Raw genomic sequence first — 21,395 nt, forward strand, 5'->3', positions numbered from 1 at the left:
AATGTTTATTTGCACGTCTCCTCTCAGTACCTATCAGGTACTATTAGATTAATGCTGGCGTTAAACCTCATCAGTGTTTGTCCATCTGAGGTGATTGTCTCCCTCTTACCTTCACAATACTGGCCAATGGCAGCAAAGAGTGGCGCAGCAACGCCCCCAGTCCAGTCTGACATCTCTTTTCTCCAGAAGCAGCTGAAAGGTGCTTCCACAAACAGTGACACTCTCCCAGCATACTGTGTAGGGCCCAGACTTGAGTTGGTCCGTAATGTCTCGTATGCACTGTGATTCTACCACGGGGTCTTGTTGTAGTTGGCATGGCCAGAAAACCATGAAGGGGAGGCGTCCCATTCAGAGCCTCCAGAGTTAAAGGTCCATATGGCACAATGAAGCTACAGTCCCCAGACGACAAAGGGGAATTAGCTCAAATGGAAGAGCGCTCGCTTAGCATGCGAGAGGTAGCGGGATCGATACCCGCATTCTCCAGGGACCCTTTGCACATCCAAGAGGAGCCCTCGATCCTTCTCTGTAGCCAATGCATTGGGTTTGTCTCATTATGTTTCTGACTTTACCAACTTTTCAAGGCTTTGTGTCATCACTCCAAGAAGCATTCAAAGGAAAAGGCAGGAAAAGAAAAAGTAGTGCTGTCGTGTAAATAAGAATGCTAGGGGTGCTAGACCAATGGCAAAGGAAAAGCCTTATAGTGAGTTGAATGTGAGCCTTGACATAAGCATGGAGAAAGGATTTGTACCAATTGGCAAGGCAGAGAGATTGAGCTGGAAAGGATGGCAGCAGGGTGGAAATGTAATGTGCTAACAAGGGAAGGAGTATTTTGGAGGGAAGACGTGGGTGGAAACCACATTAAGGAGTGATTTGTGACACCAGGATAGCAGCAAGTGTGAAAGGCAAGCTTTACAGGACGGTAGTGAGAACTGCTCTGATGTATTGTTTTATGACTGTGGCACGGAGGAAAAGACAGGAGGCCGAGATGGAGTTGGCAGAGTTGAAGATGGTAAGCTTTTTATGTTGGGAGTGTCCAGGATGGAAAAAGATTAGGATTGACTATGTCAGAGGGACAGCTGGGGTTGAGCGGTTTGGAGACAACGTTAGAGCGGTAAGGCTGCGGTGGTTTGGAAATGTGCAGAGGAGGAATATAAGATATACTGGAAAAAGGGTGTTAAATATGGAGCTGCTAGGCAGGAGGAAAAGAAAAAGACGGAAGAGAAAGTTCATGGATCTAGCGGAGGAGGACATGAAGAGGGTTACTGTGACAGAGGAGAATGCTAGGGGCAGGGTTAGATGGAGGCAGATGATCCACTCTGGCAACCCCCAAGAGAACAGGCTCAAGAAGAAGCCCACATCACTCAAGGCTTCTACCAAAGTGTTACGCAGCCCCTCGTCAGGGATCTGGGTAGATTTCCCTGCGTCGATACACTAGCAATCAGCTCGCATTTTGTCCATCTAGACCGCGTGTTCAGAGAATAGATTCCCAATTCTACTGGCAAACAGCAGCGTAAAGCAGATGAGGTGGCCGAGAGTTAAGGCGATGGACTGCTAATCCATTGTGCTCTGCACGCGTGGGTTCGAATCCCATCCTCGTCGAGAGCTCTTTCTACTTATCTTAATGCGTCTTGTGAGATTGTCTGCCAATGTAGGTAGGTAGGGTATGATGCAATGCCTCTGCTCGTCTTTGGCTCAGTACTCCCTATAGTTCACCATGTGGTCTTGTTGCACAGGTCACTTTAAAAGAATGTTCTGCTAATACAATAGCAGAAAGGTACTCTGTTTCCAGAATATCAGTTCTCCAAACGAACGTATGTGGCTTCCTTTGGCAAATGTTTATTTGCACGTCTCCTCTCAGTACCTATCAGGTACTATTAGATTAATGCTGGCGTTAAACCTCATCAGTGTTTGTCCATCTGAGGTGATTGTCTCCCTCTTACCTTCACAATACTGGCCAATGGCAGCAAAGAGTGGCGCAGCAACGCCCCAGTCCAGTCTGACATCTCTTTTCTCCAGAAGCAGCTGAAAGGTGCTTCCACAAACAGTGACACTCTCCCAGCATACTGTGTAGGGCCCAGACTTGAGTTGGTCCGTAATGTCTCGTATGCACTGTGATTCTACCACGGGGTCTTGTTGTAGTTGGCATGGCCAGAAAACCATGAAGGGGAGGCGTCCCATTCAGAGCCTCCAGAGTTAAAGGTCCATATGGCACAATGAAGCTACAGTCCCCAGACGACAAAGGGGAATTAGCTCAAATGGAAGAGCGCTCGCTTTGCATGCGAGAGGTAGCGGGATCGATACCCGCATTCTCCAGGGACCCTTTGCACATCCAAGAGGAGCCCTCGATCCTTCTCTGTAGCCAATGCATTGGGTTTGTCTCATTATGTTTCTGACTTTACCAACTTTTCAAGGCTTTGTGTCATCACTCCAGAGAAGCATTCAAAGGAAAAGGCAGGAAAAGAAAAAGTAGTGCTGTCGTGTAAATAAGAATGCTAGGGGTGCTAGACCAATGGCAAAGGAAAAGCCTTATAGTGAGTTGAATGTGAGCCTTGACACTAAGCATGGAGAAAGGGATTTGTACCAATTGGCAAGGCAGAGAGATTGAGCTGGAAAGGATGGGCAGCAGGGTGGAAATGGTAATGTGCTAACAAGGGAAGGAGTATTTTGGAGGGAAGACGTGGGTGGAAACCACATTAAGGAGTGATTTGTGACACCAGGATAGCAGCAAGTGTGAAAGGCAAGCTTTACAGGACGGTAGTGAGAACTGCTCTGATGTATTGTTTTATGACTGTGGCACGGAGGAAAAGACAGGAGGCCGAGATGGAGTTGGCAGAGTTGAAGATGGTAAGCTTTTTATGTTGGGAGTGTCCAGGATGGAAAAAGATTAGGATTGACTATGTCAGAGGGACAGCTGGGGTTGAGCGGTTTGGAGACAACGTTAGAGCGGTAAGGCTGCGGTGGTTTGGAAATGTGCAGAGGAGGAATATAAGATATACTGGAAAAAGGGTGTTAAATATGGAGCTGCTAGGCAGGAGGAAAAGAAAAAGACGGAAGAGAAAGTTCATGGATCTAGCGGAGGAGGACATGAAGAGGGTTACTGTGACAGAGGAGAATGCTAGGGGCAGGGTTAGATGGAGGCAGATGATCCACTCTGGCAACCCCCAAGAAGAACAGGCTCAAAGAAGAAGCCCACATCACTCAAGGCTTCTACCAAAGTGTTACGCAGCCCCTCGTCAGGGATCTGGGGTAGATTTCCCTGCGTCGATACACTAGCAATCAGCTCGCATTTTGTCCATCTAGACCGCGTGTTCAGAGAATAGATTCCCAATTCTACTGGCAAACAGCAGCGTAAAGCAGATGAGGTGGCCGAGAGGTTAAGGCGATGGACTGCTAATCCATTGTGCTCTGCACGCGTGGGTTCGAATCCCATCCTCGTCGAGAGCTCTTTCTACTTATCTTAATGCGTCTTGTGAGATTGTCTGCCAATGTAGGTAGGTATGATGCAATGCCTCTGCTCGTCTTTGGCTCAGTACTCCCTATAGTTCACCATGTGGTCTTGTTGCACAGGTCACTTTAAAGAGAATGTTCTGCTAATACAATAGCAGAAAGGTACTCTGTTTCCAGAATAGTCAGTCTCCAAACGAACGTAGTGGCTTCCTTTGGCAAATGTTTATTTGAACGTCTCCTCTCAGTACCTATCAGGTACTATTAGATTAATGCTGGCGTTAAACCTCATCAGTGTTTGTCCATCTGAGGTGATTGTCTCCCTCTTACCTTCACAATACTGGCCAATGGCAGCAAAGAGTGGCGCAGCAACGCCCCCAGTCCAGTCTGACATCTCTTTTCTCCAGAAGCAGCTGAAAGGTGCTTCCACAAACAGTGACACTCTCCCAGCATACTGTGTAGGGCCCAGACTTGAGTTGGTCCGTAATGTCTCGTATGCACTGTGATTCTACCACGGGGTCTTGTTGTAGTTGGCATGGCCAGAAAACCATGAAGGGGAGGCGTCCCATTCAGAGCCTCCAGAGTTAAAGGTCCATATGGCACAATGAAGCTACAGTCCCCAGACGACAAAGGGGAATTAGCTCAAATGGAAGAGCGCTCGCTTTGCATGCGAGAGGTAGCGGGATCGATACCCGCATTCTCCAGGGACCCTTTGCACATCCAAGAGGAGCCCTCGATCCTTCTCTGTAGCCAATGCATTGGGTTTGTCTCATTATGTTTCTGACTTTACCAACTTTTCAAGGCTTTGTGTCATCACTCCAGAGAAGCATTCAAAGGAAAAGGCAGGAAAAGAAAAAGTAGTGCTGTCGTGTAAATAAGAATGCTAGGGGTGCTAGACCAATGGCAAAGGAAAAGCCTTATAGTGAGTTGAATGTGAGCCTTGACACTAAGCATGGAGAAAGGGATTTGTACCAATTGGCAAGGCAGAGAGATTGAGCTGGAAAGGATGGGCAGCAGGGTGGAAATGCTAATGTGCTAACAAGGGAAGGAGTATTTTGGAGGGAAGACGTGGGTGGAAACCACATTAAGGAGTGATTTGTGACACCAGGATAGCAGCAAGTGTGAAAGGCAAGCTTTACAGGACGGTAGTGAGAACTGCTCTGATGTATTGTTTTATGACTGTGGCACGGAGGAAAAGACAGGAGGCCGAGATGGAGTTGGCAGAGTTGAAGATGGTAAGCTTTTTATGTTGGGAGTGTCCAGGATGGAAAAAGATTAGGATTGACTATGTCAGAGGGACAGCTGGGGTTGAGCGGTTTGGAGACAACGTTAGAGCGGTAAGGCTGCGGTGGTTTGGAAATGTGCAGAGGAGGAATATAAGATATACTGGAAAAAGGGTGTTAAATATGGAGCTGCTAGGCAGGAGGAAAAGAAAAAGACGGAAGAGAAAGTTCATGGATCTAGCGGAGGAGGACATGAAGAGGGTTACTGTGACAGAGGAGAATGCTAGGGGCAGGGTTAGATGGAGGCAGATGATCCACTCTGGCAACCCCCAAGAAGAACAGGCTCAAAGAAGAAGCCCACATCACTCAAGGCTTCTACCAAAGTGTTACGCAGCCCCTCGTCAGGGATCTGGGGTAGATTTCCCTGCGTCGATACACTAGCAATCAGCTCGCATTTTGTCCATCTAGACCGCGTGTTCAGAGAATAGATTCCCAATTCTACTGGCAAACAGCAGCGTAAAGCAGATGAGGTGGCCGAGAGGTTAAGGCGATGGACTGCTAATCCATTGTGCTCTGCACGCGTGGGTTCGAATCCCATCCTCGTCGAGAGCTCTTTCTACTTATCTTAATGCGTCTTGTGAGATTGTCTGCCAATGTAGGTAGGTAGGGTATGATGCAATGCCTCTGCTCGTCTTTGGCTCAGTACTCCCTATAGTTCACCATGTGGTCTTGTTGCACAGGTCACTTTAAAGAGAATGTTCTGCTAATACAATAGCAGAAAGGTACTCTGTTTCCAGAATAGTCAGTTCTCCAAACGAACGTACGTGGCTTCCTTTGGCAAATGTTTATTTGAACGTCTCCTCTCAGTACCTATCAGGTCTATTAGATTAATGCTGGCGTTAAACCTCATCAGTGTTTGTCCATCTGAGGTGATTGTCTCCCCTCTTACCTTCACAATACTGGCCAATGGCAGCAAAGAGTGGCGCAGCAACGCCCCCAGTCCAGTCTGACATCTCTTTTCTCCAGAAGCAGCTGAAAGGTGCTTCCACAAACAGTGACACTCTCCCAGCATACTGTGTAGGGCCCAGACTTGAGTTGGTCCGTAATGTCTCGTATGCACTGTGATTCTACCACGGGGTCTTGTTGTAGTTGGCATGGCCAGAAAACCATGAAGGGGAGGCGTCCCATTCAGAGCCTCCAGAGTTAAAGGTCCATATGGCACAATGAAGCTACAGTCCCCAGACGACAAAGGGGAATTAGCTCAAATGGAAGAGCGCTCGCTTGCATGCGAGAGGTAGCGGGATCGATACCCGCATTCTCCAGGGACCCTTTGCACATCCAAGAGGAGCCCTCGATCCTTCTCTGTAGCCAATGCATTGGGTTTGTCTCATTATGTTTCTGACTTTACCAACTTTTCAAGGCTTTGTGTCATCACTCCAGAGAAGCATTCAAAGGAAAAGGCAGGAAAAGAAAAAGTAGTGCTGTCGTGTAAATAAGAATGCTAGGGGTGCTAGACCAATGGCAAAGGAAAAGCCTTATAGTGAGTTGAATGTGAGCCTTGACACTAAGCATGGAGAAAGGGATTTGTACCAATTGGCAAGGCAGAGAGATTGAGCTGGAAAGGATGGGCAGCAGGGTGGAAATGGTAATGTGCTAACAAGGGAAGGAGTATTTTGGAGGGAAGACGTGGGTGGAAACCACATTAAGGAGTGATTTGTGACACCAGGATAGCAGCAAGTGTGAAAGGCAAGCTTTACAGGACGGTAGTGAGAACTGCTCTGATGTATTGTTTTATGACTGTGGCACGGAGGAAAAGACAGGAGGCCGAGATGGAGTTGGCAGAGTTGAAGATGGTAAGCTTTTTATGTTGGGAGTGTCCAGGATGGAAAAAGATTAGGATTGACTATGTCAGAGGGACAGCTGGGGTTGAGCGGTTTGGAGACAACGTTAGAGCGGTAAGGCTGCGGTGGTTTGGAAATGTGCAGAGGAGGAATATAAGATATACTGGAAAAAGGGTGTTAAATATGGAGCTGCTAGGCAGGAGGAAAAGAAAAAGACGGAAGAGAAAGTTCATGGATCTAGCGGAGGAGGACATGAAGAGGGTTACTGTGACAGAGGAGAATGCTAGGGGCAGGGTTAGATGGAGGCAGATGATCCACTCTGGCAACCCCAAGAAGAACAGGCTCAAAGAAGAAGCCCACATCACTCAAGGCTTCTACCAAAGTGTTACGCAGCCCCTCGTCAGGGATCTGGGGTAGATTTCCCTGCGTCGATACACTAGCAATCAGCTCGCATTTTGTCCATCTAGACCGCGTGTTCAGAGAATAGATTCCCAATTCTACTGGCAAACAGCAGCGTAAAGCAGATGAGGTGGCCGAGAGGTTAAGGCGATGGACTGCTAATCCATTGTGCTCTGCACGCGTGGGTTCGAATCCCATCCTCGTCGAGAGCTCTTTCTACTTATCTTAATGCGTCTTGTGAGATTGTCTGCCAATGTAGGTAGGTAGGGTATGATGCAATGCCTCTGCTCGTCTTTGGCTCAGTACTCCCTATAGTTCACCATGTGGTCTTGTTGCACAGGTCACTTTAAAGAGAATGTTCTGCTAATACAATAGCAGAAAGGTACTCTGTTTCCAGAATAGTCAGTCTCCAAACGAACGTACGTGGCTTCCTTTGGCAAATGTTTATTTGCACGTCTCCTCTCAGTACCTATCAGGTGCTATTAGATTAATGCTGGCGTTAAACCTCATCAGTGTTTGTCCATCTGAGGTGATTGTCTCCCCTCTTACCTTCACAATACTGGCCAATGGCAGCAAAGAGTGGCGCAGCAACGCCCCCAGTCCAGTCTGACATCTCTTTTCTCCAGAAGCAGCTGAAAGGTGCTTCCACAAACAGTGACACTCTCCCAGCATACTGTGTAGGGCCCAGACTTGAGTTGGTCCGTAATGTCTCGTATGCACTGTGATTCTACCACGGGGTCTTGTTGTAGTTGGCATGGCCAGAAAACCATGAAGGGGAGGCGTCCCATTCAGAGCCTCCAGAGTTAAAGGTCCATATGGCACAATGAAGCTACAGTCCCCAGACGACAAAGGGGAATTAGCTCAAATGGAAGAGCGCTCGCTTAGCATGCGAGAGGTAGCGGGATCGATACCCGCATTCTCCAGGGACCCTTTGCACATCCAAGAGGAGCCCTCGATCCTTCTCTGTAGCCAATGCATTGGGTTTGTCTCATTATGTTTCTGACTTTACCAACTTTTCAAGGCTTTGTGTCATCACTCCAGAGAAGCATTCAAAGGAAAAGGCAGGAAAAGAAAAAGTAGTGCTGTCGTGTAAATAAGAATGCTAGGGGTGCTAGACCAATGGCAAAGGAAAAGCCTTATAGTGAGTTGAATGTGAGCCTTGACATAAGCATGGAGAAAGGGATTTGTACCAATTGGCAAGGCAGAGAGATTGAGCTGGAAAGGATGGGCAGCAGGGTGGAAATGGTAATGTGCTAACAAGGGAAGGAGTATTTTGGAGGGAAGACGTGGGTGGAAACCACATTAAGGAGTGATTTGTGACACCAGGATAGCAGCAAGTGTGAAAGGCAAGCTTTACAGGACGGTAGTGAGAACTGCTCTGATGTATTGTTTTATGACTGTGGCACGGAGGAAAAGACAGGAGGCCGAGATGGAGTTGGCAGAGTTGAAGATGGTAAGCTTTTTATGTTGGGAGTGTCCAGGATGGAAAAAGATTAGGATTGACTATGTCAGAGGGACAGCTGGGGTTGAGCGGTTTGGAGACAACGTTAGAGCGGTAAGGCTGCGGTGGTTTGGAAATGTGCAGAGGAGGAATATAAGATATACTGGAAAAAGGGTGTTAAATATGGAGCTGCTAGGCAGGAGGAAAAGAAAAAGACGGAAGAGAAAGTTCATGGATCTAGCGGAGGAGGACATGAAGAGGGTTACTGTGACAGAGGAGAATGCTAGGGGCAGGGTTAGATGGAGGCAGATGATCCACTCTGGCAACCCCCAAGAAGAACAGGCTCAAAGAAGAAGCCCACATCACTCAAGGCTTCTACCAAAGTGTTACGCAGCCCCTCGTCAGGGATCTGGGGTAGATTTCCCTGCGTCGATACACTAGCAATCAGCTCGCATTTTGTCCATCTAGACCGCGTGTTCAGAGAATAGATTCCCAATTCTACTGGCAAACAGCAGCGTAAAGCAGATGAGGTGGCCGAGAGGTTAAGGCGATGGACTGCTAATCCATTGTGCTCTGCACGCGTGGGTTCGAATCCCATCCTCGTCGAGAGCTCTTTCTACTTATCTTAATGCGTCTTGTGAGATTGTCTGCCAATGTAGGTAGGTAGGGTATGATGCAATGCCTCTGCTCGTCTTTGGCTCAGTACTCCCTATAGTTCACCATGTGGTCTTGTTGCACAGGTCACTTTAAAGAGAATGTTCTGCTAATACAATAGCAGAAAGGTACTCTGTTTCCAGAATAGTCAGTTCTCCAAACGAACGTACGTGGCTTCCTTTGGCAAATGTTTATTTGCACGTCTCCTCTCAGTACCTATCAGGTGCTATTAGATTAATGCTGGCGTTAAACCTCATCAGTGTTTGTCCATCTGAGGTGATTGTCTCCCCTCTTACCTTCACAATACTGGCCAATGGCAGCAAAGAGTGGCGCAGCAACGCCCCCAGTCCAGTCTGACATCTCTTTTCTCCAGAAGCAGCTGAAAGGTGCTTCCACAAACAGTGACACTCTCCCAGCATACTGTGTAGGGCCCAGACTTGAGTTGGTCCGTAATGTCTCGTATGCACTGTGATTCTACCACGGGGTCTTGTTGTAGTTGGCATGGCCAGAAAACCATGAAGGGGAGGCGTCCCATTCAGAGCCTCCAGAGTTAAAGGTCCATATGGCACAATGAAGCTACAGTCCCCAGACGACAAAGGGGAATTAGCTCAAATGGAAGAGCGCTCGCTTAGCATGCGAGAGGTAGCGGGATCGATACCCGCATTCTCCAGGGACCCTTTGCACATCCAAGAGGAGCCCTCGATCCTTCTCTGTAGCCAATGCATTGGGTTTGTCTCATTATGTTTCTGACTTTACCAACTTTTCAAGGCTTTGTGTCATCACTCCAGAGAAGCATTCAAAGGAAAAGGCAGGAAAAGAAAAAGTAGTGCTGTCGTGTAAATAAGAATGCTAGGGGTGCTAGACCAATGGCAAAGGAAAAGCCTTATAGTGAGTTGAATGTGAGCCTTGACATAAGCATGGAGAAAGGGATTTGTACCAATTGGCAAGGCAGAGAGATTGAGCTGGAAAGGATGGGCAGCAGGGTGGAAATGGTAATGTGCTAACAAGGGAAGGAGTATTTTGGAGGGAAGACGTGGGTGGAAACCACATTAAGGAGTGATTTGTGACACCAGGATAGCAGCAAGTGTGAAAGGCAAGCTTTACAGGACGGTAGTGAGAACTGCTCTGATGTATTGTTTTATGACTGTGGCACGGAGGAAAAGACAGGAGGCCGAGATGGAGTTGGCAGAGTTGAAGATGGTAAGCTTTTTATGTTGGGAGTGTCCAGGATGGAAAAAGATTAGGATTGACTATGTCAGAGGGACAGCTGGGGTTGAGCGGTTTGGAGACAACGTTAGAGCGGTAAGGCTGCGGTGGTTTGGAAATGTGCAGAGGAGGAATATAAGATATACTGGAAAAAGGGTGTTAAATATGGAGCTGCTAGGCAGGAGGAAAAGAAAAAGACGGAAGAGAAAGTTCATGGATCTAGCGGAGGAGGACATGAAGAGGGTTACTGTGACAGAGGAGAATGCTAGGGGCAGGGTTAGATGGAGGCAGATGATCCACTCTGGCAACCCCCAAGAAGAACAGGCTCAAAGAAGAAGCCCACATCACTCAAGGCTTCTACCAAAGTGTTACGCAGCCCCTCGTCAGGGATCTGGGGTAGATTTCCCTGCGTCGATACACTAGCAATCAGCTCGCATTTTGTCCATCTAGACCGCGTGTTCAGAGAATAGATTCCCAATTCTACTGGCAAACAGCAGCGTAAAGCAGATGAGGTGGCCGAGAGGTTAAGGCGATGGACTGCTAATCCATTGTGCTCTGCACGCGTGGGTTCGAATCCCATCCTCGTCGAGAGCTCTTTCTACTTATCTTAATGCGTCTTGTGAGATTGTCTGCCAATGTAGGTAGGTAGGGTATGATGCAATGCCTCTGCTCGTCTTTGGCTCAGTACTCCCTATAGTTCACCATGTGGTCTTGTTGCACAGGTCACTTTAAAGAGAATGTTCTGCTAATACAATAGCAGAAAGGTACTCTGTTTCCAGAATAGTCAGTGCTCCAAACGAACGTACGTGGCTTCCTTTGGCAAATGTTTATTTGCACGTCTCCTCTCAGTACCTATCAGGTGCTATTAGATTAATGCTGGCGTTAAACCTCATCAGTGTTTGTCCATCTGAGGTGATTGTCTCCCCTCTTACCTTCACAATACTGGCCAATGGCAGCAAAGAGTGGCGCAGCAACGCCCCCAGTCCAGTCTGACATCTCTTTTCTCCAGAAGCAGCTGAAAGGTGCTTCCACAAACAGTGACACTCTCCCAGCATACTGTGTAGGGCCCAGACTTGAGTTGGTCCGTAATGTCTCGTATGCACTGTGATTCTACCACGGGGTCTTGTTGTAGTTGGCATGGCCAGAAAACCATGAAGGGGAGGCGTCCCATTCAGAGCCTCCAGAGTTAAAGGTCCATATGGCACAATGAAGCTACAGTCCCCAGACGACAAAGGGGAATTAGCTCAAATGGAAGAGCGCTCGCTTAGCATGCGAGAGGTAGCGGGATCGATACCCGCATTCTCCAGGGACCCTTTGCACATCCAAGAGGAGCCCTCGATCCTTCTCTGTAGCCAATGCATTGGGTTTGTCTCATTATGTTTCTGACTTTACCAACTTTTCAAGGCTTTGTGTCATCACTCCAGAGAAGCATTCAAAGGAAAAGGCAGGAAAAGAAAAAGTAGTGCTGTCGTGTAAATAAGAATGCTAGGGGTGCTAGACCAATGGCAAAGGAAAAGCCTTATAGTGAGTTGAATGTGAGCCTTGACACTAAGCATGGAGAAAGGGATTTGTACCAATTGGCAAGGCAGAGAGATTGAGCTGGAAAGGATGGGCAGCAGGGTGGAAATGGTAATGTGCTAACAAGGGAAGGAGTATTTTGGAGGGAAGACGTGGGTGGAAACCACATTAAGGAGTGATTTGTGACACCAGGATAGCAGCAAGTGTGAAAGGCAAGCTTTACAGGACGGTAGTGAGAACTGCTCTGATGTATTGTTTTATGACTGTGGCACGGAGGAAAAGACAGGAGGCCGAGATGGAGTTGGCAGAGTTGAAGATGGTAAGCTTTTTATGTTGGGAGTGTCCAGGATGGAAAAAGATTAGGATTGACTATGTCAGAGGGACAGCTGGGGTTGAGCGGTTTGGAGACAACGTTAGAGCGGTAAGGCTGCGGTGGTTTGGAAATGTGCAGAGGAGGAATATAAGATATACTGGAAAAAGGGTGTTAAATATGGAGCTGCTAGGCAGGAGGAAAAGAAAAAGACGGAAGAGAAAGTTCATGGATCTAGCGGAGGAGGACATGAAGAGGGTTACTGTGACAGAGGAGAATGCTAGGGGCAGGGTTAGATGGAGGCAGATGATCCACTCTGGCAACCCCCAAGAAGAACAGGCTCAAAGAAGAAGCCCACATCACTCAAGGCTTCTACCAAAGTGTTACGCAGCCCCTCGTCAGGGATCTGGGGTAGATTTCCCTGCGTCGATACACTAGCAATCAGCTCGCATTTTGTCCATCTAGACCGCGTGTTCAGAGAATAGATTCCCAATTCTACTGGCAAACAGCAGCGTAAAGCAGATGAGGTGGCCGAGAGGTTAAGGCGATGGACTGCTAATCCATTGTGCTCTGCACGCGTGGGTTCGAATCCCATCCTCGTCGAGAGCTCTTTCTACTTATCTTAATGCGTCTTGTGAGATTGTCTGCCAATGTAGGTAGGTAGGGTATGATGCAATGCCTCTGCTCGTCTTTGGCTCAGTACTCCCTATAGTTCACCATGTGGTCTTGTTGCACAGGTCACTTTAAAGAGAATGTTCTGCTAATACAATAGCAGAAAGGTACTCTGTTTCCAGAATAGTCAGTGCTCCAAACGAACGTACGTGGCTTCCTTTGGCAAATGTTTATTTGCACGTCTCCTCTCAGTACCTATCAGGTGCTATTAGATTAATGCTGGCGTTAAACCTCATCAGTGTTTGTCCATCTGAGGTGATTGTCTCCCTCTTACCTTCACAATACTGGCCAATGGCAGCAAAGAGTGGCGCAGCAACGCCCCCAGTCCAGTCTGACATCTCTTTTCTCCAGAAGCAGCTGAAAGGTGCTTCCACAAACAGTGACACTCTCCCAGCATACTGTGTAGGGCCCAGACTTGAGTTGGTCCGTAATGTCTCGTATGCACTGTGATTCTACCACGGGGTCTTGTTGTAGTTGGCATGGCCAGAAAACCATGAAGGGGAGGCGTCCCATTCAGAGCCTCCAGAGTTAAAGGTCCATATGGCACAATGAAGCTACAGTCCCCAGACGACAAAGGGGAATTAGCTCAAATGGAAGAGCGCTCGCTTGCATGCGAGAGGTAGCGGGATCGATACCCGCATTCTCCAGGGACCCTTTGCACATCCAAGAGGAGCCCTCGATCCTTCTCTGTAGCCAATGCATTGGGTTTGTCTCATTATGTTTCTGACTTTACCAACTTTTCAAGGCTTTGTGTCATCACTCCAGAGAAGCATTCAAAGGAAAAGGCAGGAAAAGAAAAAGTAGTGCTGTCGTGTAAATAAGAATGCTAGGGGTGCTAGACCAATGGCAAAGGAAAAGCCTTATAGTGAGTTGAATGTGAGCCTTGACACTAAGCATGGAGAAAGGGATTTGTACCAATTGGCAAGGCAGAGAGATTGAGCTGGAAAGGATGGGCAGCAGGGTGGAAATGTAATGTGCTAACAAGGGAAGGAGTATTTTGGAGGGAAGACGTGGGTGGAAACCACATTAAGGAGTGATTTGTGACACCAGGATAGCAGCAAGTGTGAAAGGCAAGCTTTACAGGACGGTAGTGAGAACTGCTCTGATGTATTGTTTTATGACTGTGGCACGGAGGAAAAGACAGGAGGCCGAGATGGAGTTGGCAGAGTTGAAGATGGTAAGCTTTTTATGTTGGGAGTGTCCAGGATGGAAAAAGATTAGGATTGACTATGTCAGAGGGACAGCTGGGGTTGAGCGGTTTGGAGACAACGTTAGAGCGGTAAGGCTGCGGTGGTTTGGAAATGTGCAGAGGAGGAATATAAGATATACTGGAAAAAGGGTGTTAAATATGGAGCTGCTAGGCAGGAGGAAAAGAAAAAGACGGAAGAGAAAGTTCATGGATCTAGCGGAGGAGGACATGAAGAGGGTTACTGTGACAGAGGAGAATGCTAGGGGCAGGGTTAGATGGAGGCAGATGATCCACTCTGGCAACCCCCAAGAAGAACAGGCTCAAAGAAGAAGCCCACATCACTCAAGGCTTCTACCAAAGTGTTACGCAGCCCCTCGTCAGGGATCTGGGGTAGATTTCCCTGCGTCGATACACTAGCAATCAGCTCGCATTTTGTCCATCTAGACCGCGTGTTCAGAGAATAGATTCCCAATTCTACTGGCAAACAGCAGCGTAAAGCAGATGAGGTGGCCGAGAGGTTAAGGCGATGGACTGCTAATCCATTGTGCTCTGCACGCGTGGGTTCGAATCCCATCCTCGTCGAGAGCTCTTTCTACTTATCTTAATGCGTCTTGTGAGATTGTCTGCCAATGTAGGTAGGTAGGGTATGATGCAATGCCTCTGCTCGTCTTTGGCTCAGTACTCCCTATAGTTCACCATGTGGTCTTGTTGCACAGGTCACTTTAAAGAGAATGTTCTGCTAATACAATAGCAGAAAGGTACTCTGTTTCCAGAATAGTCAGTCTCCAAATGAACGTACGTGGCTTCCTTTGGCAAATGTTTATTTGCACGTCTCCTCTCAGTACCTATCAGGTACTATTAGATTAATGCTGGCGTTAAACCTCATCAGTGTTTGTCCATCTGAGGTGATTGTCTCCCTCTTACCTTCACAATACTGGCCAATGGCAGCAAAGAGTGGCGCAGCAACGCCCCCAGTCCAGTCTGACATCTCTTTTCTCCAGAAGCAGCTGAAAGGTGCTTCCACAAACAGTGACACTCTCCCAGCATACTGTGTAGGGCCCAGACTTGAGTTGGTCCGTAATGTCTCGTATGCACTGTGATTCTACCACGGGGTCTTGTTGTAGTTGGCATGGCCAGAAAACCATGAAGGGGAGGCGTCCCATTCAGAGCCTCCAGAGTTAAAGGTCCATATGGCACAATGAAGCTACAGTCCCCAGACGACAAAGGGGAATTAGCTCAAATGGAAGAGCGCTCGCTTGCATGCGAGAGGTAGCGGGATCGATACCCGCATTCTCCAGGGACCCTTTGCACATCCAAGAGGAGCCCTCGATCCTTCTCTGTAGCCAATGCATTGGGTTTGTCTCATTATGTTTCTGACTTTACCAACTTTTCAAGGCTTTGTGTCATCACTCCAGAGAAGCATTCAAAGGAAAAGGCAGGAAAAGAAAAAGTAGTGCTGTCGTGTAAATAAGAATGCTAGGGGTGCTAGACCAATGGCAAAGGAAAAGCCTTATAGTGAGTTGAATGTGAGCCTTGACACTAAGCATGGAGAAAGGGATTTGTACCAATTGGCAAGGCAGAGAGATTGAGCTGGAAAGGATGGGCAGCAGGGTGGAAATGTAATGTGCTAACAAGGGAAGGAGTATTTTGGAGGGAAGACGTGGGTGGAAACCACATTAAGGAGTGATTTGTGACACCAGGATAGCAGCAAGTGTGAAAGGCAAGCTTTACAGGACGGTAGTGAGAACTGCTCTGATGTATTGTTTATGACTGTTCTCCAAAGGCACGGAGGAAAAGACAGGAGGCCGAGATGGAGTTGGCAGAGTTGAAGATGGTAAGCTTTTTATGTTGGGAGTGTCCAGGATGGAAAAAGATTAGGATTGACTATGTCAGAGGGACAGCTGGGGTTGAGCGGTTTGGAGACAACGTTAGAGCGGTAAGGCTGCGGTGGTTTGGAAATGTGCAGAGGAGGAATATAAGATATACTGGAAAAAGGGTGTTAAATATGGAGCTGCTAGGCAGGAGGAAAAGAAAAAGACGGAAGAGAAAGTTCATGGATCTAGCGGAGGAGGACATGAAGAGGGTTACTGTGACAGAGGAGAATGCTAGGGGCAGGGTTAGATGGAGGCAGATGATCCACTCTGGCAACCCCCAAGAAGAACAGGCTCAAAGAAGAAGCCCACATCACTCAAGGCTTCTACCAAAGTGTTACGCAGCCCCTCGTCAGGGATCTGGGGTAGATTTCCCTGCGTCGATACACTAGCAATCAGCTCGCATTTTGTCCATCTAGACCGCGTGTTCAGAGAATAGATTCCCAATTCTACTGGCAAACAGCAGCGTAAAGCAGATGAGGTGGCCGAGAGGTTAAGGCGATGGACTGCTAATCCATTGTGCTCTGCACGCGTGGGTTCGAATCCCATCCTCGTCGAGAGCTCTTTCTACTTATCTTAATGCGTCTTGTGAGATTGTCTGCCAATGTAGGTAGGTAGGGTATGATGCAATGCCTCTGCTCGTCTTTGGCTCAGTACTCCCTATAGTTCACCATGTGGTCTTGTTGCACAGGTCACTTTAAAGAGAATGTTCTGCTAATACAATAGCAGAAAGGTACTCTGTTTCCAGAATAGTCAGTTCTCCAAACGAACGTATGTGGCTTCCTTTGGCAAATGTTTATTTGCACGTCTCCTCTCAGTACCTATCAGGTACTATTAGATTAATGCTGGCGTTAAACCTCATCAGTGTTTGTCCATCTGAGGTGATTGTCTCCCTCTTACCTTCACAATACTGGCCAATGGCAGCAAAGAGTGGCGCAGCAACGCCCCCAGTCCAGTCTGACATCTCTTTTCTCCAGAAGCAGCTGAAAGGTGCTTCCACAAACAGTGACACTCTCCCAGCATACTGTGTAGGGCCCAGACTTGAGTTGGTCCGTAATGTCTCGTATGCACTGTGATTCTACCACGGGGTCTTGTTGTAGTTGGCATGGCCAGAAAACCATGAAGGGGAGGCGTCCCATTCAGAGCCTCCAGAGTTAAAGGTCCATATGGCACAATGAAGCTACAGTCCCCAGACGACAAAGGGGAATTAGCTCAAATGGAAGAGCGCTCGCTTTGCATGCGAGAGGTAGCGGGATCGATACCCGCATTCTCCAGGGACCCTTTGCACATCCAAGAGGAGCCCTCGATCCTTCTCTGTAGCCAATGCATTGGGTTTGTCTCATTATGTTTCTGACTTTACCAACTTTTCAAGGCTTTGTGTCATCACTCCAGAGAAGCATTCAAAGGAAAAGGCAGGAAAAGAAAAAGTAGTGCTGTCGTGTAAATAAGAATGCTAGGGGTGCTAGACCAATGGCAAAGGAAAAGCCTTATAGTGAGTTGAATGTGAGCCTTGACACTAAGCATGGAGAAAGGGATTTGTACCAATTGGCAAGGCAGAGAGATTGAGCTGGAAAGGATGGGCAGCAGGGTGGAAATGCTAATGTGCTAACAAGGGAAGGAGTATTTTGGAGGGAAGACGTGGGTGGAAACCACATTAAGGAGTGATTTGTGACACCAGGATAGCAGCAAGTGTGAAAGGCAAGCTTTACAGGACGGTAGTGAGAACTGCTCTGATGTATTGTTTTATGACTGTGGCACGGAGGAAAAGACAGGAGGCCGAGATGGAGTTGGCAGAGTTGAAGATGGTAAGCTTTTTATGTTGGGAGTGTCCAGGATGGAAAAAGATTAGGATTGACTATGTCAGAGGGACAGCTGGGGTTGAGCGGTTTGGAGACAACGTTAGAGCGGTAAGGCTGCGGTGGTTTGGAAATGTGCAGAGGAGGAATATAAGATATACTGGAAAAAGGGTGTTAAATATGGAGCTGCTAGGCAGGAGGAAAAGAAAAAGACGGAAGAGAAAGTTCATGGATCTAGCGGAGGAGGACATGAAGAGGGTTACTGTGACAGAGGAGAATGCTAGGGCAGGGTTAGATGGAGGCAGATGATCCACTCTGGCAACCCCAAGAAGAACAGGCTCAAAGAAGAAGCCCACATCACTCAAGGCTTCTACCAAAGTGTTACGCAGCCCCTCGTCAGGGATCTGGGGTAGATTTCCCTGCGTCGATACACTAGCAATCAGCTCGCATTTTGTCCATCTAGACCGCGTGTTCAGAGAATAGATTCCCAATTCTACTGGCAAACAGCAGCGTAAAGCAGATGAGGTGGCCGAGAGGTTAAGGCGATGGACTGCTAATCCATTGTGCTCTGCACGCGTGGGTTCGAATCCCATCCTCGTCGAGAGCTTTTACTACTTATCTTAATGCATCTTGTGAGATTGTCTGCCAATGTAGGTAGGTATGATGCAATGCCTCTGCTCGTCTTTGGCTCAGTACTCCCTATAGTTCACCATGTGGTCTTGTTGCACAGGTCACTTTAAAGAGAATGTTCTGCTAATACAATAGCAGAAAGGTACTCTGTTTCCAGAATAGTCAGTTCTCCAAACGAACGTACGTGGCTTCCTTTGGCAAATGTTTATTTGAACGTCTCCTCTCAGTACCTATCAGGTGCTATTAGATTAATGCTGGCGTTAAACCTCATCAGTGTTTGTCCATCTGAGGTGATTGTCTCCCTCTTACCTTCACAATACTGGCCAATGGCAGCAAAGAGTGGCGCAGCAACGCCCCCAGTCCAGTCTGACATCTCTTTTCTCCAGAAGCAGCTGAAAGGTGCTTCCACAAACAGTGACACTCTCCCAGCATACTGTGTAGGGCCCAGACTTGAGTTGGTCCGTAATGTCTCGTATGCACTGTGATTCTACCACGGGGTCTTGTTGTAGTTGGCATGGCCAGAAAACCATGAAGGGGAGGCGTCCCATTCAGAGCCTCCAGAGTTAAAGGTCCATATGGCACAATGAAGCTACAGTCCCCAGACGACAAAGGGAATTAGCTCAAATGGAAGAGCGCTCGCTTAGCATGCGAGAGGTAGCGGGATCGATACCCGCATTCTCCAGGGACCCTTTGCACATCCAAGAGGAGCCCTCGATCCTTCTCTGTAGCCAATGCATTGGGTTTGTCTATTATGTTTCTGACTTTACCAACTTTTCAAGGCTTTGTGTCATCACTCCAGAGAAGCATTCAAAGGAAAAGGCAGGAAAAGAAAAAGTAGTGCTGTCGTGTAAATAAGAATGCTAGGGGTGCTAGACCAATGGCAAAGGAAAAGCCTTATAGTGAGTTGAATGTGAGCCTTGACACTAAGCATGGAGAAAGGGATTTGTACCAATTGGCAAGGCAGAGAGATTGAGCTGGAAAGGATGGGCAGCAGGGTGGAAATGCTAATGTGCTAACAAGGGAAGGAGTATTTTGGAGGGAAGACGTGGGTGGAAACCACATTAAGGAGTGATTTGTGACACCAGGATAGCAGCAAGTGTGAAAGGCAAGCTTTACAGGACGGTAGTGAGAACTGCTCTGATGTATTGTTTTATGACTGTGGCACGGAGGAAAAGACAGGAGGCCGAGATGGAGTTGGCAGAGTTGAAGATGGTAAGCTTTTTATGTTGGGAGTGTCCAGGATGGAAAAGATTAGGATTGACTATGTCAGAGGACAGCTGGGGTTGAGCGGTTTGGAGACAACGTTAGAGCGGTAAGGCTGCGGTGGTTGGAAATGTGCAGAGGAGGAATATAAGATATACTGGAAAAAGGGTGTTAAATATGGAGCTGCTAGGCAGGAGGAAAGAAAAAGACGGAAGAGAAAGTTCATGGATCTAGCGGAGGAGGACATGAAGAGGGTTACTGTGACAGAGGAGAATGCTAGGGCAGGGTTAGATGGAGGCAGATGATCCACTCTGGCAACCCCCAAGAAGAACAGGCTCAAAGAAGAAGCCCACATCACTCAAGGCTTCTACCAAAGTGTTACGCAGGCCTCCCGTCAGGGATCTGGGGTAGATTTCCCTGCGTCGATACACTAGCAATCAGCTCGCATTTTGTCCATCTAGACCGCGTGTTCAGAGAATAGATTCCCAATTCTACTGGCAAACAGCAGCGTAAAGAGATGAGGTGGCCGAGAGGTTAAGGCGATGGACTGCTAATCCATTGTGCTCTGCACGCGTGGGTTCGAATCCCATCCTCGTCGAGAGCTCTTTCTACTTATTTAATGCGTCTTGTGAGATTGTCTGCCAATGTAGGTAGGTAGGGTATGATGCAATGCCTCTGCTCGTCTTTGGCTCAGTACTCCCTATAGTTCACCATGTGGTCTTGTTGCACAGGTCACTTTAAAGAGAATGTTCTGCTAATACAATAGCAGAAAGGTACTCTGTTTCCAGAATAGTCAGTTCTCCAAACGAACGTACGTGGCTTCCTTTGGCAAATGTTTATTTGACGTCTCCTCTCAGTACCTATCAGGTGCTATTAGATTAATGCTGGCGTTAAACCTCATCAGTGTTTGTCCATCTGAGGTGATTGTCTCCCTCTTACCTTCACAATACTGGCCAATGGCAGCAAAGAGTGGCGCAGCAACGCCCCCAGTCCAGTCTGACATCTCTTTTCTCCAGAAGCAGCTGAAAGGTGCTTCCACAAACAGTGACACTCTCCCAGCATACTGTGTAGGGCCCAGACTTGAGTTGGTCCGTAATGTCTCGTATGCACTGTGATTCTACCACGGGGTCTTGTTGTAGTTGGCATGGCCAGAAAACCATGAAGGGAGGCGTCCCATTCAGAGCCTCCAGAGTTAAAGGTCCATATGGCACAATGAAGCTACAGTCCCCAGACGACAAAGGGGAATTAGCTCAAATGGAAGAGCGCTCGCTTAGCATGCGAGAGGTAGCGGGATCGATACCCGCATTCTCCAGGGACCCTTTGCACATCCAAGAGGAGCCCTCGATCCTTCTCTGTAGCCAATGCATTGGGTTTGTCTCATTATGTTTCTGACTTTACCAACTTTTCAAGGCTTTGTGTCATCACTCCAGAGAAGCATTCAAAGGAAAAGGCAGGAAAAGAAAAGTAGTGCTGTCGTGTAAATAAGAATGCTAGGGGTGCTAGACCAATGGCAAAGGAAAAGCCTTATAGTGAGTTGAATGTGAGCCTTGACACTAAGCATGGAGAAAGGGATTTGTACCAATTGGCAAGGCAGAGAGATTGAGCTGGAAAGGATGGGCAGCAGGGTGGAAATGTAATGTGCTAACAAGGGAAGGAGTCCCATTTGGAGGGAAGACGTGGGTGGAAACCACATTAAGGAGTGATTTGTGACACCAGGATAGCAGCAAGTGTGAAAGGCAAGCTTTACAGGACGGTAGTGAGAACTGCTCTGATGTATTGTTTTATGACTGTGGCACGGAGGAAAAGACAGGAGGCCGAGATGGAGTTGGCAGAGTTGAAGATGGTAAGCTTTTATGTTGGGAGTGTCCAGGATGGAAAAAGATTAGGATTGACTATGTCAGAGGGACAGCTGGGTTGAGCGTTTGGAGACAACGTTAGAGCGGTAAGGCTGCGGTGGTTTGGAAATGTGCAGAGGAGGAATATAAGATATACTGGAAA

The 21,395-nt window shown here is 47.8% G+C and overlaps 20 non-coding genes across 20 annotated transcripts; all 20 read left to right on the forward strand.

Moving 5' to 3' along the window:
• Nucleotides 1-410: 410 nt before the first annotated feature.
• trnaa-agc (transfer RNA alanine (anticodon AGC)) lies at nt 411-483 on the forward strand. The gene has a single exon. It is a non-coding gene; the product is annotated as a tRNA-Ala (tRNA).
• A 1,035-nt stretch (nt 484-1,518) lies between these two features.
• On the forward strand, nt 1,519-1,599 carry trnas-gcu (transfer RNA serine (anticodon GCU)). Its single transcript has one exon. It is a non-coding gene; the product is annotated as a tRNA-Ser (tRNA).
• Nucleotides 1,600-2,240: 641 nt separating this feature from the next.
• On the forward strand, nt 2,241-2,313 carry trnaa-ugc (transfer RNA alanine (anticodon UGC)). The gene has a single exon. It is a non-coding gene; the product is annotated as a tRNA-Ala (tRNA).
• Nucleotides 2,314-3,356: 1,043 nt separating this feature from the next.
• On the forward strand, nt 3,357-3,438 carry trnas-gcu (transfer RNA serine (anticodon GCU)). The gene has a single exon. It is a non-coding gene; the product is annotated as a tRNA-Ser (tRNA).
• Nucleotides 3,439-4,075: 637 nt separating this feature from the next.
• trnaa-ugc (transfer RNA alanine (anticodon UGC)) lies at nt 4,076-4,148 on the forward strand. The gene has a single exon. It is a non-coding gene; the product is annotated as a tRNA-Ala (tRNA).
• Nucleotides 4,149-5,191: 1,043 nt separating this feature from the next.
• trnas-gcu (transfer RNA serine (anticodon GCU)) lies at nt 5,192-5,273 on the forward strand. Its single transcript has one exon. It is a non-coding gene; the product is annotated as a tRNA-Ser (tRNA).
• Nucleotides 5,274-7,031: 1,758 nt separating this feature from the next.
• Nucleotides 7,032-7,113, forward strand: trnas-gcu (transfer RNA serine (anticodon GCU)). Its single transcript has one exon. It is a non-coding gene; the product is annotated as a tRNA-Ser (tRNA).
• A 644-nt stretch (nt 7,114-7,757) lies between these two features.
• trnaa-agc (transfer RNA alanine (anticodon AGC)) lies at nt 7,758-7,830 on the forward strand. Its single transcript has one exon. It is a non-coding gene; the product is annotated as a tRNA-Ala (tRNA).
• A 1,042-nt stretch (nt 7,831-8,872) lies between these two features.
• trnas-gcu (transfer RNA serine (anticodon GCU)) lies at nt 8,873-8,954 on the forward strand. The gene has a single exon. It is a non-coding gene; the product is annotated as a tRNA-Ser (tRNA).
• A 645-nt stretch (nt 8,955-9,599) lies between these two features.
• trnaa-agc (transfer RNA alanine (anticodon AGC)) lies at nt 9,600-9,672 on the forward strand. Its single transcript has one exon. It is a non-coding gene; the product is annotated as a tRNA-Ala (tRNA).
• Nucleotides 9,673-10,714: 1,042 nt separating this feature from the next.
• On the forward strand, nt 10,715-10,796 carry trnas-gcu (transfer RNA serine (anticodon GCU)). Its single transcript has one exon. It is a non-coding gene; the product is annotated as a tRNA-Ser (tRNA).
• A 645-nt stretch (nt 10,797-11,441) lies between these two features.
• trnaa-agc (transfer RNA alanine (anticodon AGC)) lies at nt 11,442-11,514 on the forward strand. The gene has a single exon. It is a non-coding gene; the product is annotated as a tRNA-Ala (tRNA).
• Nucleotides 11,515-12,557: 1,043 nt separating this feature from the next.
• On the forward strand, nt 12,558-12,639 carry trnas-gcu (transfer RNA serine (anticodon GCU)). The gene has a single exon. It is a non-coding gene; the product is annotated as a tRNA-Ser (tRNA).
• Nucleotides 12,640-14,397: 1,758 nt separating this feature from the next.
• trnas-gcu (transfer RNA serine (anticodon GCU)) lies at nt 14,398-14,479 on the forward strand. The gene has a single exon. It is a non-coding gene; the product is annotated as a tRNA-Ser (tRNA).
• Nucleotides 14,480-16,243: 1,764 nt separating this feature from the next.
• On the forward strand, nt 16,244-16,325 carry trnas-gcu (transfer RNA serine (anticodon GCU)). Its single transcript has one exon. It is a non-coding gene; the product is annotated as a tRNA-Ser (tRNA).
• A 644-nt stretch (nt 16,326-16,969) lies between these two features.
• Nucleotides 16,970-17,042, forward strand: trnaa-ugc (transfer RNA alanine (anticodon UGC)). Its single transcript has one exon. It is a non-coding gene; the product is annotated as a tRNA-Ala (tRNA).
• A 1,041-nt stretch (nt 17,043-18,083) lies between these two features.
• Nucleotides 18,084-18,165, forward strand: trnas-gcu (transfer RNA serine (anticodon GCU)). The gene has a single exon. It is a non-coding gene; the product is annotated as a tRNA-Ser (tRNA).
• A 638-nt stretch (nt 18,166-18,803) lies between these two features.
• Nucleotides 18,804-18,876, forward strand: trnaa-agc (transfer RNA alanine (anticodon AGC)). The gene has a single exon. It is a non-coding gene; the product is annotated as a tRNA-Ala (tRNA).
• Nucleotides 18,877-19,913: 1,037 nt separating this feature from the next.
• Nucleotides 19,914-19,995, forward strand: trnas-gcu (transfer RNA serine (anticodon GCU)). Its single transcript has one exon. It is a non-coding gene; the product is annotated as a tRNA-Ser (tRNA).
• A 641-nt stretch (nt 19,996-20,636) lies between these two features.
• trnaa-agc (transfer RNA alanine (anticodon AGC)) lies at nt 20,637-20,709 on the forward strand. Its single transcript has one exon. It is a non-coding gene; the product is annotated as a tRNA-Ala (tRNA).
• Nucleotides 20,710-21,395: the final 686 nt, after the last annotated feature.

The sequence above is a fragment of the Oreochromis niloticus genome, unplaced genomic scaffold, assembly GCF_001858045.2.
Source record: "Oreochromis niloticus isolate F11D_XX unplaced genomic scaffold, O_niloticus_UMD_NMBU tig00000754_pilon, whole genome shotgun sequence".
Lineage (NCBI taxonomy): Eukaryota > Metazoa > Chordata > Actinopteri > Cichliformes > Cichlidae > Oreochromis > Oreochromis niloticus.